This window comes from Mobula birostris, chromosome 12 (genome assembly GCF_030028105.1).
Source record: "Mobula birostris isolate sMobBir1 chromosome 12, sMobBir1.hap1, whole genome shotgun sequence".
In the NCBI taxonomy this organism is placed as follows: Eukaryota; Metazoa; Chordata; class Chondrichthyes; order Myliobatiformes; family Myliobatidae; genus Mobula; species Mobula birostris.
In genome coordinates this window covers 93237163-93248250 of record NC_092381.1, presented here as the reverse complement: position 1 = coordinate 93248250, position 11088 = coordinate 93237163, and the positions used below count along the sequence as shown (strand labels likewise).

Genomic DNA, 11088 nt, shown 5'->3' with positions numbered 1-11088 from the left:
TGATCTATCTGGCTCCTGTATGCCTTCTCATCACCATCTGAAATTATGCCAACAATCGTTACGTCATCAGCAAAATTTATACATGCTGCTTGAGATGTACCTAGCCACGCATTTGTGGGTGTAGAGAGTAGAACAGTGGGCTAAGCAGGCACCCTTGAGGTGCACGAGTATAGACTATCAGCAAGGAGATGTTATTTCTGATCTACACGGACTGTGATCTTCTGGTGAGGAAGGTAAGGATCCAGTTCCAGAGGGAGGTACAGATGCCCAAGTCTTGGAGCTTTTTGATTAGAACTGAGGGTATGATTGTGTTGAATGCTGTAGCTGTACCTAAGTTTCTATATTTATTTCAAGCATTGCCAATTTTTATTCCAAAATCCTTTTTTGATAATGTTGATTCAAAAATTTCCTCATACCTATGGCAGAATAAAAATCCTAGATTAGGTAAAAGACACTTACAGAAGCCCAAAAAGGAGGGTGGCTTAGCATTGCCGAACTTTAGATTCTACTATTGGGCGATTAATATTCATTATTTAAAATTTTGGACATGGAATTGGGATACAGTTTCAAGTCCACTATGGGTTAATCTTGAATGTAATTCTGTTTCAGGATTTTTATTGGGTTCTATTTTAGGGACCCCACTTCCTTTTGACTTTTCTAAACTGGACAAACAAATGGATAACCCAATAGTTAAATATACTCTTCAAATATGGTTTCAGTTTTGAAAATTTTTTGGACTGAATTAATTCATTTTAACTAGCCCTATTATATCTAATTTTCTTTTTCAACCTTCCTTTTTGGATCAAGCATATTTGGTTTGAAAAACAAAGGGTATAATACGTTTTTCTGATTTATTTTCAGATAATTGTTTTCTGTCTTTTGAACAATTATCTAATAAATATAATTTACCTAGATCACCTTTTTTTTTAGCTATCTACAGATCAGAAACTTTTTAAATACTGTTCTTACTACCTTTCCGATTTCATATTCTCTTGATATATTGGAAAAAATATTGGATTTAAACCTTTTTCAGAAAGGTTCAATAGCAATTATTTATAATATGATAAGGAAAATAAATCCAGATGTTTCCAATACAATTAAGAATGACAGGGAAAGGGAACTTAAGCTTACCTTACCTACTGAGAAATGGCAAAAAATTTTTCAATTAGTTAATTCTTCCTCTATTTGTGCTAAACATGCATTGGTACCGTTTAAAGTTGTACATGGGACTTATATGTCTAAGGATAAATTAGCTTGTTCTTACTCTCATATAAACCCTGTATGTGATAGATGTCATTCAGAGATAGCCTCATTAACTCATATGTTTTGGTCTTGTCCTTTATTGAAGAAATATTGGGACGATATTTTTGATATTATTTCCACTGTTTTGAACATTGATTTACAACCTCATCCTTTTACTGCTGTTTTTGGTTTACCAATGATTGAAAAACATCTCTTGACCCCTTCAGTTTGTCAGATGATCGCTTTTGTTACTTTAATGGCTAGAAGATCTATACTATTGAATTGAAAAGAGATTAATCCTCCTACAACATTTCATTGGTTTTCTCAAGCTATATCTTGTTTAAATCTAGAAAAACTTAGAAGTGTTATTTTTGACCCATCTATTAAATTTGATGAGACTTGGAGACCATTTATTCAATACTTCCACATGATGTAATCTGTCCCTTGCCAATCTATCTTGTGATTTCAATATATGGGGAGAGGAGCAGAAGTGGTGACACTATTGGTTCTATCTGAGATATCATAATAGCCCTTTCTTTTCTTTTTTTCCATAGTTTTTTTTAGTTTGGGTATTTTTTTAGGGGTTTTTTTCCTCTTTTTCTTTTTTTACGATATTTTATATTTTATGTATACTCTTTCTATTTTTTTGTTAATCTGTCTGATTTTGGGATGTTTCTAACTATTTGCTACCTGACTGTAAACTTTAATAATTATTATCAATTAACACAATCCCAGTTATTATGTACTTTTTTGTAACGTGTTTGTTCTTGAAACTAATAAAAAGATTGAAAAAGAAAAGAATGCTGTAGCTGTATTCAATGAACAGCAGCCTGACATGAGCATTACTACTGTTCAGGTGATCCAAGGTCAAGTGAAGAGCCAGTGATACTGCAATGCTATAGAGCACTGTAGCATTAAGCAAACTGCAGTGGGTCCAGTTCCTTGCTTCTGGCCATTGTTCAGGCATCTTCGGGAGTTAAGGTATACAGCAAATATTAATTTCACCAGCAACCAATCTTCAGATTTCAATGTGGATTGCAGATTAGATTCAAAACACAGCTCAGAACAATTAGACCTCAAACGCCTGCACATGCGGCCCGGTGTCAGTGGAGGTTAACAGTCACTTTGGGTGTCTGGAGTGTGGGTGCAAAGAAGGTGGTGTGTGATATCCATATGTAATTCAAAGGAAGCATTGCAGATACATTGTAACCAGAGAATTATCCTGCTGTTACTTTTGATCTTTAACATATAAGAATATCACGTAATATTGGGTTGAGAGGCCTCTCCTTATGATTCTGTGGTTGTGTTGGAAGCTCTGTGGAGTGGGTGATTACAGTGGCAATTCCACGTGCTGCAGGTGATGAAGGAGCAAAATTTCTCATTAAGCCATATTTAAGCCTCATGCTAATGGTACATATGCAAACCAAATCTCATTCATCCACACAAGGCAGTTTTGCATACAATCTACCTCAATGTTTTATACCCACATCTATTTATTCTTTTCCCTGTCCCATATATTTTAGATTTCTGCATCTTTATGCCAGCACTCTGCTTCTCTCTCTTGCTATCTACTCAAAAAGACACAAAAATATATGCAACACACACACACACACACAATGCTGGTGGACGCAGCAGGCCAGGCAGCATCTATAGGAAGAGGTACAGTCGACGTTTCGGGCCGAGAACTTTTATCAGGACTAACTGAGAGAAGAGATGGTAAGAGATTTGAAAGTGGGAGGGGGAGGGGGAGATCCAAAATGATTGCCAGTTTTATAGTAAGGTTAGGATTGGTGCGGAGGGAGTGGAGAACAGAGCGTTTGGAAGGAGTGAGGTTGGAATTGGAACAAGGTGTGGTGAAGTTGAGACGTTTGATGTCCTGTCGGCAGTTAGCAATAAACAGATCCAGAGCAGGCAGAAGACCAGAGTGGGGTGTCCTTGAAGGTGGGAGAAGGGGTCATCGGTGGGGGTGGAAGAGTCCTTGCCGAAGAAGTAGGCTCGAAGACGGAGCCGGCGGAAGAAGAGTTCAGTGTCATGGCGTACGCGGAACTCACTGAGATGTGGGCGAAGGGGGACAAAAGTAAGGCCCTTACTGAGGACAGAGCATTCTGCCCCAGAGAGTGGAAGGTTGGAGAGGATGGTAAAGACCCAGCACGGATGAGAGCTGGGATCAGAGGGGGGATGCGGAGGGAGGCTGGTGGTGTCAGTGGAGAGGGGAGAGGAAGATGGAGCCTCTGAGGGCCCAGGAGCTGACGGTGGGATCTGAGGGAGACAGGGTTGCAGAGTAGTGGTGGGGGAAGGGGAGACGGGAGTCACAGTAGCAGCACATAAAGACCCGGCCTGGAGTTCAAGGCTGGAGTCGCAGTTGGTGGTTGCGCAATGGCTTTGGAGGTGTCCATGGTTGTTGCTGGAGTCCGGGTTTTGAATATGCCCTGAGGTGTTGGAGCCACTGAGATTGATTTCATCAGAGCTGGCAGGCTCTGGGGCCTGTGGATGTAAGATCTTGCGATCCTTGCCTAACATGACAAAAATATATGTACAGAATATGTAAATGCTGTACAGTAAAGAGCTTTTGTACTTTATATTCAGGCATTTGTATATTGTTCCCATTGAGTCGTTAGTTAGTGAGTTATCCAGCTTAGAATGAGGCCATTTGGCCTGTTTGGCTTATGCCAGCTATTTGAATGTGTTATTCGATTAGTCTCATTCCCCTCTGTTTCCCCGTATCCTTGTAGAATTCTCCATTATTTGTGTAATTCTGCTTTGAAAGTTGGTATTAAATCTGCTTTTGCCCATCTTTAAGGCCCTGGAGAGGATGCAAAGAAAATCTGCAAATCTGATTTTAAAAGTGTGAATTGATATATCACAGGTCTGGTTTAAGTAGGGAACAGCAAAACAACAAAAATTGTGTCCTGACGAAGTGTCTCGGCCTGAAACGTCGACTGCACCGCTTCCTAGAGATGCTGCCTGGCCTGCTGCGTTCACCAGCAACTTTGATGTGTGTTGCTTGAATTTCCAGCATCTGCAGAATTCCGGTTGTTTGCGAACAAAAATTGTAGTTACCTTAAATCTGAATTTGAATTTAAATCTGTGGTTCTATTTGTGTCAGATAGTGTCTGTGGAGAGAAGCACAGAGTTAATGAGATCAGTAACCCTTTGTCAGAAGTGCACTCAGTGGCCACTTTATTAGATACCTCTTGTACCTTTTGCTTCTATAGCCCGGGGTCCCCAACCTTTTTTGCACTGCGGACTGGTTTCATATTGACAATATTCTTGCGGACCGGCCGACCGGTGGGGGGAGGTGGTGGTGGAGGGTAGGGTTGCCAACGGACAAGAGTAGCAGTCAAATACGTTGGGTTTACCCAGAGAAAGACTACAATGACCATGAAGCCTTGCGCGGGCACAAGTGCGCATGCGTGACTTGTACATTCGTGTACGTGCTGATCTTTTTCTACAAATCGCTTTTGCCGATTCTGTTCGGGGGGGGGGTGTTAATCACGACCGGAATATAGGTGATAAGTGGCTAATACACTCACTTTCGTTTCTAAAAGGGTTTATCTAACAAATTTAATATTAAACACACAGCGCATATTTTCCTCGCATGAATATAGTGATAAGTCAATTACCAGAGGAGGACAGGGGAGCTTGAAGTAAGTGTTAAAAGAACTTCCAGTAGAAGTGGTAGAGGCAGGTTCGATATTATCACTTAAAGAAAAATTGGATAGGTATATGGACAGGAAAGGAATGGAGGGTAATGGGCTGAATGCAGATGGGTGGGACTAGGTGAGAGTAGCGTTCAGCACAGACTAGAAGGGCAGAGATCGCCTGTTTCCGTGCTGTAATTGTTATATGGTGATATGGTTATATAAGTCAATAGCATCATAACATTTTAAGTAATGTTTGGATATTAAACACATAGCACGTATTTTCCCCGTATGAAAATATAAAATCATTGCAACACACCAGTATCGCTGAATCAGTGCGAGCGCTGGGCTTGTTTCCCTGCAACAAGGCGGTGCCATCGAGGGGTGACGGGAGACAGCGATACTCGAAGGAGGTTCCTTATGTCCGGTCTATTCCGCAATTTAGTTTTCGTTGCATTCATGGCAGAGATATGTTGGAAATGGAAGCAACGTTTTCAGTGCTTTTGTGGCTATCTCAGGATATTTAGCCTTGACTTTGATACAGAATGCCGGAAGAGATGTTATGTCAAACATACTTTTCAGCCCGCCGTCATTTGCAAGCTCGAGGAGTTGATCTCCTTCCCGCGCTGAAGTGGATGATGCGCAGGTAATGATCTCGCGTGTGTTCAAGCTCAACAGTGGGCGTGACAGGGAATGAGGAAAGGTGCAGCTGACTCATATCGTCAAATCATATCGTTTCCTCACGGCCCGGTAGCACATGCTCTGCGGCCCGGTGGTTGGGGACCGCTGCTATAGCCCATAAACTTCAACGACCGACGTGTGTGTTCAGAGATGCTCTTCTGCACACCACTGTTGTTACGCATGGTTACTTGATCTACTGTTGCCTTCCTGTTAGCTTGAACTAGTCTGGCCATTGACCTCTGTCATTAACAAGGCACTTTCACACACACTGCTCACTAGATGTTTTTTTATTTGTTTCTCTTACCATTCTTTGGAGACTGTTGTGCGTGAAAATTACATGAGATTGGTAGTTTCTGAGATACTCAAACCACCCCATCTGGCACCAACAATCATTCCAATGTCAAAGTCACTTAGATCATATTTCTTCCCCATTCTGATGCTTGGTTTGAACAACAACTGAACCTCTTGGCCATGTCTACATGCTTTTAAGCATTGAGTTGCTGCCACATGATTAGCTGATTAAATATTTGCATTAACAAGCAGATGTACTGGAGTGCCTAATAAACCTCACTCATATCTCCTCCATTTCCTACACATCTGCCATTACCCCATCCTCCCATGATCATAACAGGGATAGGGTTCCCTTTATCCTTAGCAACCACCCCCCAAGTCTCTGTATGCAGTGCATCATATACAGTGAGGAGGAGGAGATGACGGCGCAATGGCAGTGTGCGCGGCCACTTCGGTGATGAATATCTGTTATCTGTCAAGTAGGGGACTGTGCACAATTCTGATTTGATGGAGACAGATGTGAGAGTACAGAGGAACATCTGGAAAACTTCTGAAATGCCCGCTTCGCTGCCACTGCTATTGTGTGGTAACCGGAATCTCCAGAGTAGAAGGCCTTGAATCCTCGGCTTTGGGTGTTTCAGTGGCCGGGCTAGGTCGAAGGCGCTCGGCAGAGGATGGCGCTCGGGAGGCTGTATCGGAGAGGCTGGTCGGAGGCTCTAAGTTTTCGGACAGATGGACTCAGCGTCGGCTGTGGTCGGCTGCTTCCAAGGCATCGGCAAGTTGACGGTGCTTGGAGGTTTATGGCAGGGAGTTTCTCTCTTTTGCTGCCTGCTATCGGGGACTCGGGAGACGATCGACTTGGGGACTTTTGAGACTTTTTTTTACTGTGTCCATGGTTCGTTCTGCATCAAATTATGGAATTCCTTTGCACTGCTGTAACTATATGTTATAATTATGTGGTTCTGTCAGTGTTAGTCTTTGGTTTGTCCTGTTTTCTGTGATATCACTCCAGAGAAACATTGTATCATTTCTTAATGCATGTATGCATTTCTAAATGACAATAAAAGAGGACTGAGTGTTCTCATAATCTAATCTAATCATTCTCCATAACTCCTGTCATCCCCAACGGGATCCTATCACTAAACATATCTTTCCCCCTCCTTGCCCCTCCTCCTGCTTTCAGTCGGGATTGCTCTCTATGTGACTCCCTTGTGCACCAGTTCCTTTCCTCTGATCTCCCTCTTGGCACTTATCCCTGCAAGTGGGACAGATGCTACATGTTCTCCTACCCTCCTCCCTCACCACCATTCAGAGCCGCAAACAGTTCTTCCAGGTAAGGTGACACTTCACCTGGATGTCTGTTGGGGACATCGGTTGTATCCATTGTTCCCAGTGTCGCCTCCTCTATAGACCCGACATAGATCAGGGGACTACTTTGTCAAGCAACTTTGCTCTGTCCATCGCCAAGAGCAGGATATATTGGTGGCTACTGATTTCAATTCGATTTCTCATTCCCTTTCTGATATGTCTACCCATGGCCTCCTCTACTGACGTAATGAGGCCTCTCTCAGGCTGGAGAAGCAACACCTCACATTCTGTTCTGGGCAGCCTCCAACTTGGATGGCATGAACATCGCTTTCTCCAACTTCTGTTAATTTCTTCTCCCCTCCTCCCTTCTCTCTTTTTGCCATTCCCCATTCTGGTTACCCTCTCTATCCCTTCTCTTCTCCTCAGCTTCGTATCACCTCCCTCTGGTTCCCCTCCTCCCCTTTCTTCCACAATGCACTGTGCTCTCCTTTAGCCCTTTATCTCTTCCATTTATCAGCCCCCTCCCCAGCTCCTTACTTCATCACTTTTCCCCACACACCCACCTTTCTCCTCACCTGGTCTGGTACATCACCTGCCAGCTTCTACTCTTCCTCTCCCTCCCCCCCTCAGCTTCGTATTCTGGTTTCCAGTCCCGATGAAGGGCCTCAGCTCGAAACATCGCCTGTTTATTCCCCTCCGTAGATGCTGCCTGACGTACTGAGTTCCTCCAGCATTTTATATGTGTGTTTGATTTCCAGAAAGAGGAATGGTTGAGATACCGAAGGGGATGTGTACAATGTAGCTGAGACTGAGAGGGAATGGAAATTCAGATGGTGGGGGTTCCGCCTGAGCAAGGTGGTGAAGGCTTGTCAACTGTTGTCGATGAGCCTAGAGGAAGTTCTAAGAGAATGGGATGAATGAAGACAGAGAGAAGTTAAAATAAAGAAAGCTAGAACAATGCAGGACTAAACACAGTTTCTGGAAATCTAAATGAAAGAGAACGTTAAGAGGAAGGCAGGTAGCATTTCTGCATAGAAAATCTGATTGATATTGGTGACTTTTCATCAGTGTTGGGGTGCATGCCGGAGTTAGGGTATCTAACAAGTATTAATTTCACCAGCAACCAATCTTCAAATTTGGATGTGGATTGCAGACTGGATTTAAAACACAGCTCAGATTAATTAGACCTCAGACGCTAGGCTATATGTGAAGATTATCCATGCCATGTTAATCAGTGGAGATTAACATTCGTATTGGGTGTCTGGAGTGTGGGAGCGAAGAAGGAGGTGTGAAAACGATATGTAATTCAAAGGAAGCATTGTACGTAGATACGTTGTAATGACAGAATTTCCCTGCATTAGGGCGTTAGCCTTTGATCTCAAGCATATAAAAATGTCATGTAATACTGAGCTGGAAGGCCTTTGCTTACAAAAGATTCTCAAGTAGCTGCCTGTTGTGCTGAATAAACTTCTAAATCCACTACCTTCAGTGTCTGACCAGTGACTTTGTTCACAATACAATAATCAGAACAGACCAGTTTTCACAAGAACAAATTGGAAAGGCTGGCTACCTGTCTTGCTGTTCCAGGATTTGACCAGGCAGCAAGATGGAACTGGACTCTCTGACGGTGGTGTCTGAAAAGAGGATGCTGTCCAAGTTGCATGCCATCTTGGACAATGTCTCCCATCCACTACATAATGTACTGGGTGGGCACAGGAGTACATTCAGCCAGAGACTCATTCTACCGAGATGCAGCACTGAGCGTCAGAGGAAGTCATTCCTGCCTGTGGCCATCAAACTTTACAACTCCTCCCCTGGAGGGTCAGACACCCTGAGCCAACAGGCTGGTCCTGGACTTATTTCCTGACATAATTTACATATTACTATTTAACTATTTACGGTTTTATTACTATTTAATTATTTATGGTGCAACTGTAACGAAAACCAATTTCCCCCGGGATCAATAAAGTATGACTCAAAGGCGAGGTTTGATTTCGAGGTGATGTTGGTAGAGAACCAATGTAATTGCTGCAAAATTATCAGGTGTGTGAAGTTGGTGACAATGGGGTATGAAACATCATTGAATTCCCAGTTAACGTTCCTGACTTCATCATCCCTGAGGCCTGACATGATCATTCTGTCAGAAACCTTGAAGCAACTGACAGTGCCTTGGGAAGACCAGATTGAGGAGGCGTTTGAGTATAAGAAAGCCAAATCCCAGGAGCAGGTAGGGCAGTGCCAGAGACCGGGGTGGAGGGCATGATGTGAGCATGTAGAGGTGGGGTGGGGTGTAGATGTTTTGCTGGCTGCTCGCTCTGGAATTATGGGGTTGCAAAGAAAGGAACCTTCAGGACCGTCACAGGGGCTGCTGAACGAGCCTCCAGATGGCCATGGATCAAGAGGTGTGACCCATGGACCAATGCTGCTGGGGTCTGATCAACCTGGGCGAAGGTATCTGATGTTGAAACACCCAATGACCCCAGGTCACATCGGTAATGATGTGTCCCAGAGTATCCTAGGATGTAGCTCAGTGTCGTTAATTCCCATAATGCTAGCACACAGGCACAAGCATTTAAGTGCTCTGGTAAACTAATTTACATTTCATACAAAGAGAATTTCATTGGCATAAAGAAAGCTGCATTCCTTTGTATTTTGGATACTGTTCATGACAGTGTGCATGTAAAGAGTAAGTAAACTATCACAGGTGAGAGGAATAACAGATTTCTCTTGAATTATTACAGGGATGAAACTTAAAGCTGCAATTTTTACCAGTAATTCATCAGAGGAAGCTTGATTCTCTTTGGATGGACCCTTAAGTATTAATGGCCTTGGCTGTAAAAATTGCAAACATCTGGCGCACTAATGAATTCATCACTCACTGCAAGAACCTCCGTGAAGAAAATTTTCTTATTCTCTTTCTGTACATGGTGAAGGAGCTGCCTGCCGGGGCGAGAGAGGCCGAAACATTCCTTTCAAACCCGTCTGAATAAAGCCAAGGAATTCTTGGGGAAAGTCAAGTTTAGGGGAGGCAGGATGGTGGAAATGTGATGCTTTGGCTCCGGTAAACTAAATCTTACAGGCCAGACATATTTGGTATCATAGTATGCGCCGGACTACAGGGGCTCAGTATTTTTGCCTTGTCACTATTCAGACGAGGTCAGTATTTGAGATGAGATTCAATCCTTTCAGGGGGCTGTAATGCGAGGGGTTAGCTTACTTGCCAGTCAAAAGCCACTTTTCCTGTGGTGGGTGCCGATTGACCTGTTCTGCTGTATGCAGCTGCTGTCTCCCTTTGGCTGGCTTTTGCACCACTGCATCAGCTTCTGGTTTCGGGCATGCCAGGGGTATTAGAGCAGTGTGCACAAGACAGTCTGTCTCTTAGCTAGGGGCTCCCTTCAGGCTGGGCCTGAAGAACCATTGGGAAAGTGTGTTGTCGAAGGAGGGCCCATGTACACACTTAGCTGAGTACCTGTTTGTTGAAAGTTTAGCGTCGTAGGTTTGTAACTTGGCACTTAAGGAAGTACCTTTTTGAGTTAGAAATGTTATTGAATGTTTAGTGCTATAGTTTTGTGACCTGGAGGGTGGGCCTAGATAAGAACTTGTTTGACTTGGCTGCTCGGTTGTGTTTCACAGTTTGCCTGTAAGTGAACAGTTAATGTGCTTACTCACAGTAGGTGTCTTCTCTTCCGCTTACCTAATCTGTGAATATGCTTTTGCATAACATATGGCATAGTTGACAGGGTTCGGTGAGTGTAACAGGAATTTAAAATGTTCAGGGGTAAGAGCGAATGAGGTACCCCCTTGTATGAGGAGTGCCAAGTCCTGGGCTTGGCGGTCTCAACAATCTACTGGCAAGTCACGGCACGCCGGTACTGGGATTGGACGACAAGTTGGACTCCCACGGGGAGAAGATCAGACACCATAT

At 43.4% G+C, this 11088-nt stretch overlaps 1 long non-coding RNA gene across 1 annotated transcript; it reads right to left on the bottom strand.

Moving 5' to 3' along the window:
- Positions 1-5256, bottom strand: LOC140206392 (uncharacterized). The gene is made up of 3 exons (XR_011888135.1): positions 5203-5256; positions 4303-4355; positions 1-37 (listed from the first exon to the last, which is right to left on the bottom strand). It is a non-coding gene; the product is annotated as an uncharacterized lncRNA (long non-coding RNA).
- Between the last annotated feature and the right edge of the window lie 5832 nt (positions 5257-11088).